Raw genomic sequence first — 6,604 nt, forward strand, 5'->3', positions numbered from 1 at the left:
AGCGAGCCACAGGAGCAACAAGACAAAGTCACAAACCGTGTAGCAGTGCATAGATTAATAGAAATGGGTTAATTTAAAATGAGGAGCTAGTTAGCAATAAGCCTGAGGAATAGGCCAAACAGTTTGTAATTAATATTAAGTGTCTGCATGATTATTTGGAGACTGGGTGGCTGAGATGTGAAAGTACTGCCTATGTTTACACTTTTTCATTCTCAAAATTCTCAAAAAAAGCCAGGCATGGTGGTACATGTACTTAGTTCCAGCACTCTGACGGCGGAAGTGGCAGATCTGAGTCTCTGAGTCCAACCTAGTCTGCAGTGTGAATTGCAAGCCAGCTGGGTCTGTGTAGTGAAACTTTGTCTTAGCAAAATAAAAAAAAAAATCTAAACATCAAATATATTGTCAAAATCCTTGTGCCCCCCCCCCCCCTTAACCACTTTTTCATGGTTAACTGGTTATTTTCTGAGCAGAAATACAGGAAAGGGAGAAGGTGAAGCTCACTGTTAGAGGCTGTTGTGAGGAGCAGCAGGCTGCGTCCCACCACCCGGCTAGCTTTACCCGAAATAATTACACGGAAACTGTATTCTTTTAAACACTGCCTGGCCCATTAGTTCCAGCCTCTTATTGGCTAGCTCTTACATATTGATCTAACCCATTTCTAATATTCTGTGTAGCACCACGAGCTGGATTACCAGGAAAGATCTTAACCTGCGTCTGTCTGGAGCAGGAGAATCATGGCGACTGATTGACTCTGCTTCTTTCTCCCAGCATTCTGTTCTGTCTACTCCGCCTACCTAATTTTCTGTCCTATTAAAGGGCCAAGGCAGTTTCTTTATTTAACCAATGAAATCAACACAAAACAGAAGACTCCCACATCAAGAGGCCCTGGGTTTGATCCCTACTCCCCACATTCACAAATCAGAGGAAAAAGGAAAAGTAGGGACGGATGATGGGCTAGCAGATGTGGGCCATTGGGTCAGAGCACTAACTTAGGCACACATGGCTGGGGAAGGAGCTTTTCAAGACTGACAGGGAAGGGTCTTATCTTCAAAGTCAGGAAATCTCCTGAACAATAAACACAGGAATAACCCTTTAACAATAACTAATGTTCGTGGGGTAGATTTTTAATATCCTGTACTGAGTTAAGCACTTTCCTTTATTATGTTATTCATTTTCTATGGTGACCCCATGAGTTAGGTACAGGACTGAGATAAGGACGATAGCTTGAGGAACTGAGCGGTTAAGTGACAGATCCAAGGTCACACAAGGAGCAAATACTGGGTCCAGGACTGTAACTCGGGCTGTTGTCTCAGACACTGCTCCTTTGGGTTATTGTCTCTGTCTTTCAGGGTACAGTCAGGACTGATGTGGTAGCTCAGCAGGTAAAGGCCTTGCCCCATGACTAGAGTTAGATCATGGGAACCCGAGGGATAGGAGGAGAGAACCAACTCCTACAAGTTGTCTTTGGACTTCCACGTATATACCCTCCCCCATGATAAATAAATACAGTTTCATTATTAATAATTATTCATAATTAATCATAAAGCCACCATACTCATAGAAAACTTGTTAAATGCTGGGTACTATGTGCTTTCAAAGATCACTGCAGTCCATCTTCAGAGATACCGTCGAAGGTGTTGTCATTAACACACTGTAGGTAAAGAAGCCCAAGGTCTAGAAAAATAAGCACATTATTATATATGCCTACTAAATATTAGTACTAGATACCAAACAATTATTAACAAAACTGTACAATATGCATTCAACAGAGCAAAGATTCCAACTGATCTGAGAAAAATGCCTTTGGTTGTGCAAACAGTGAAAACAGTAGAATGTTCAGGTTAGAGTCTGAATGTTTAACTCAAAGTGCAGAAGAACATACAGGTACTCATACTCAGAACATTTGGCTGTTGTGCTAATGACTTTGATGGCCTTATTTCCATTCATTTTTTTTTCAGGACTTCTGAAATTTGAGGATTAAATTAGGTGTTTATTATCTTGTTTTTGTATATAAGTAGAGATTCATAAAACTCCTCCTTATGCAACCCTGGCTGGCCTGAAACTCCTTATGTAGACATGGTGCCTCAAACTCCCAGCCTGTCTCTGCCTCTGTCCCCAGAGTGCTGGAACTAACGGCGTGTGCCTCCACACAATTCTCAAAGACTAACTTCTCACAGACTTCCACAATGTATTATTTGGGGAGAAAACAACTCTGGCTCCGACTGGTTTATGAATGGCAAAATCACTGAGCTCAGACTCTGTAGGAAAGGGACTTTTCATTTGATCCCCGTTTTCCCTCTTCTCTGCTATCTTACCCAGCTGGCCAAGCAGGGAGCGTGAGGCACCACGGTTGGGAGAAACAATCATTGAAATCCCAGGCCCACGTGCATGGATTTCTGCTCAGTCCCCAGTCTCTGTTTCTCCTCCTAGAATTCGTTCCCATCTCACCTTCCTTTATTGTTCCTTCTAATTTCCTGCATGCCACACATGGGGTGCCTCAGGTAACTCACACGATGCTCAAAAGGTATACCTCCCAAAAGCTCTTTCCCCTCAAACTTCCGGCACGCCAGACTCAAGCTGCCTCCAGTACTCAAAGGATGGCTGGCAAAAGCCCCCTCCTTCCTGTTTGCTTAAGAAACCATGGGAAAGTTGTCGTTTAAAAAAAAAAAATCAAGTCTGAGCACTTAGGGTACTTGTCAAATATACCCGATGAAGGGAACACTGTGTTTGTTGAAGATGCCAGTGCCCAGAGCTGTGGTGGGTGAGAGTCCATGTTTCCCTCAAGTGTACAGGATAGTCTTCTGAGACCAGTTTTGGAAACACCGCTGCAGAATAAAAGAAAATAATTACGTATTGCAATACAAAGAGATTTGATGTCATAAAACCCCAAGAAGCTTATGTGGACTAGATCGATGTACAGTGCAAACTGGATGAGAGACGCAAGGGGCAGGTGCTGGGCAACTCCTTAGACCATGTGAATACACAGACCCAGAATAGGTTCAATGGGAGCAGGCAGCTCTGGGCTGGGCTCAGGAGTAAAGCATGGCTTATGCCACCAAGGATACACAGGATATGAGTCAGGGTGAGAGATACTGGGTTGGCGGTGAAGAGAAGAGAGGTCCGACGGCAGAAAAGACTGGGCAGAAGGACGGGAGCCCCTATGATGCAGAGGGCCCGGAATTCCATCTGGGGCTGGGACGAAATTAGGACTGAATGCTGTGGGAGAAGGAGGAGCTCTTTCGGATGTGTGAGGCGGCTCGGCTGGCTAAACAATGCTTGTAGCAGGTGAATCTGCCAGTGATCTCCCTCGGCGGCCTGGAGGCTCTTACTCAGAGGGCTTGCTAAAAGCAAATTGCTGGGCCCCACCCTCTGAATCTGGAAGCCAGGGGTAGAGCCAGAGAGCCTGCATTTCCTGACTGGTTTTCAGTGACTCTGATGTCAGGTCACAACGGAAAAGCCACGTTGTGCTTGTTGAGCTGCAGCCCACAACTATGAACTAAGGCCAGGAAAGAATGGAAGCAAAGGACCTAGTGTGTGGTTGGAATGGGTGAGGCAGGAGAAGGAAAATGGAGGAATGCTTAAGCCTTCAAACACGGTGGCCCAAATAGCAAGAATAAAAGGGTGAGTTCTATGAAGAGCCGTCTGTCTTGCAGAGGATCCCTGGTAAAAATGGAACCCTTCCTGCTCGTTCTGTTGCTTCTGGTGATGTAAAATCAAGTAGCAATGGCCAGCTAGTGAGGACTAAATGAAAGCAGAGGTTGGCAGGCCTGCCAGGAGCATGCTCTGGGCGCCGTGCGATAGATTGGGTAACAGTGATTGGCAGTGTCCTCCAAGCTAACCTGACCCACTTACACGCCTGTCCCAGGCTGAGCCCTATAGCATTGTTTCATATCACCCATTTGCATAGTCTCTACACCCAAACCAGAAATTCCTGTTCAAGACCAGAATGACAGCTGTTGTCACTGCTACCCCACCCCCACCCCAGGGCTGGGAACTGTGAACCTTGACTCACTAAGCCAGTGGCTCCCAAACTTTTGGGATGGGCAGCACCTTCAAGTTTCTCTCACCTTTCCTTGCCACTAGGGGATGCCATCCCAGCCCTGTTGTGAAGTTGGGTGAAGTCCTAAGACAAAGGAGGACTCTAGTCTAGGGTAGAAGCACCCAGAACCCTTGGGGGTTACTCCACTGGAGATAGGAGCAAGGGACTGCCCCCTTCCTCTGCTGGCAACAGAGAAGGAGACAGCCCTGAATGCATCCCTTTGAAACCTCCCAGAACCATGGGTACACAGCTACACAACTGTCCCTGTCTTGTCAGTCAATATGCCTAGATCAAAAGTCAGTTCTAGGGCCACTGGACTGTAGCCTCAAACAAAGGTACAAAGTTGTGCTTCCTCAGATCACAGGCAGAGGACAAAGACATAAACAAGCATAGAAATACTTCACACAGGACCACGTATCTCATAATGTTTCTTATGGAAAACTAAACCCCAAGTTCTGCATAGGACCCATTCTGTCAGCCAAGGACCTTTCCAGAATAAATATCTTCCATTTCTTCCATCTTACAAAGATGCCCCCTTAGCCTAGCATGTTAGAGAACAGCCACAAAGAGTGATTCCCATGAAGATGCCCCCTGAGTTTGGCATGTTATGGGGGGGATATAGGTCTGCTGAGAGCCATAGTTTGCTACTGTAGACCAGGCTGGCCTCAAACTCAAAGAAATATGCCTGCCTCTGCCTCCTAAGTGCTAGAATTAAAGGCACATGCCATCATTGTCTGGCCCAAAGGACTGAACTTTCATTAAAACAATATTAATCGAATACCAACTACAGACCAAGCATTCCGGTAGACAACGGGGCATAGGGCAGTGAACAGCAAAGATAAAAAGTATGCACTTGGAAAGTCATTGCTGGCTTAGCTGGCAAACAGTAAATAACTGAGTAGTTATTAAAAATGGGGGTTCCCATAAAAGTAAGTAAAGCAAGGAAGGGGATTATGACTTCACAGTTAGGAGTAGGGGAACCTTAACATTAACTCCAATGTTTAAGGGTGGCCTCAATAAGAAATATCTAGATAAACACAAAAAGGTGAAGGGACCACCCCAGTGACTACTGGGAAAAAGCATTTGTACAATAGAAACAGCCCAGGGGCCAGAGAGGTGTTTCCTAACAGTCCAGCTGCAGCGGTAGGGAAACCCAGTCACTTTATTTGGTGGCCCTGAGAGAAGAGAGCAATGAGACCTGATGACATGATTAGAGAGTCAAGGGACAGAGAGGAGAAGGAGAGGAGTTGCTATAGTGATCCTGCTGACAGGGGGGAGGTGGCAAAGGCTTTGCTAATAGTAGATACGCCCTGAAAGTGGATCCCTTGGAAAATTCTTGGATCAGCTAAACTGGATGCCAGAGGTACTGGCTCTTGCCTGTAATCCTAGCAAGGCAATGGGAGGCTGAGGCACATGGACTGCTGAACGTTCAAATCCAGCCTGGGTTACATTGTGAGCTCCTTACTCAAACAAATAAACAAGGAAACCTACCTGGACGTGATCTTAGAAACCACGAGACAGGGTAAGGGGGAAAAAAAGACAAAATGAATTTCAAATCAAAAATTGAAATACAGGCATAAATTAGGAAGTATGAAATAGTTAAATAAGTGATGTGATTACCATCTCACAAGACCCTGGGCTCAGTTCTCACCTCTGCATGAACTGGGGCCTGTTGAACATGGTGGCATATGCTTATAATCCCAGTACTCAGCAGGGGAATGCAAGAGGGTCATTCTTATGTGCATTATGAGTTCAAGACCAGCCTGGGCTACATGAGACGTGATACAAAACCTATCCAACACACAAAAATCATTCAATGCTAAAGAAATGAGCTATGAAGCCTTGAAAAGACACAGGGGCCATGAAAATAGAATGGCAAGTGAAAGAAACTAAGATGAAAGTCTGCATCGAGACTTAATACCCTGAAAAAGGTAAAGACAACGGTGAGGGGTTGCCAGGGGTGAGCGGAAGTAGGAGCGAAACCCACTAGCTTTATTCCTTAAAAATCCTTGTGCACTGGGGATAAATCCTGTCCCTACTGTCGGTAACCCTACAGACGGCCCAAGCCACAGAGGCCCAATGGTCCTATGAAGGTTCCCCAGCATGAAGTGGCTTTTTGAGCCCATTCCCTATAGAGGGATATCTTGTTCAACCTTGATACAGGGGAGGGGGCTTGTTCCTGCCTCAACTTGATAAGCCAGACTTTGTAAACTCCCCAAGGGAGGCCTTACCCTTTCTGAGGAGTGAATGGGGGTGGGGGTTGGGTGGGGAGAACACTAGATCCCTGCTGGGAAGGGAGTGTCAGAAGAGCCTGTGAAGTCAGGACAGACCCCAATGAAAGATGCTTGATGTGGTGAGAGGGACCTTTGTGGGTCTCATGGCAAATGAGAAATGTGGGCCAGGAAACCCAATACACCATGCAAAGAGAGCTTGAATGTAGAGTTTATTGAAGAAGAAGGTATTGAGAAGGTAGGAAGGGGGAAGGGAGAGATACATAGGCGGGGGGTGGGGGTGAGACAGAAAGAGAGAGAGAGAGAGAGAGAGAGAGAGAGAGAGAGAGAGAGA

This window comes from Microtus ochrogaster, chromosome 5 (assembly GCF_000317375.1).
Source record: "Microtus ochrogaster isolate Prairie Vole_2 chromosome 5, MicOch1.0, whole genome shotgun sequence".
Classification (NCBI taxonomy): domain Eukaryota; kingdom Metazoa; phylum Chordata; class Mammalia; order Rodentia; family Cricetidae; genus Microtus; species Microtus ochrogaster.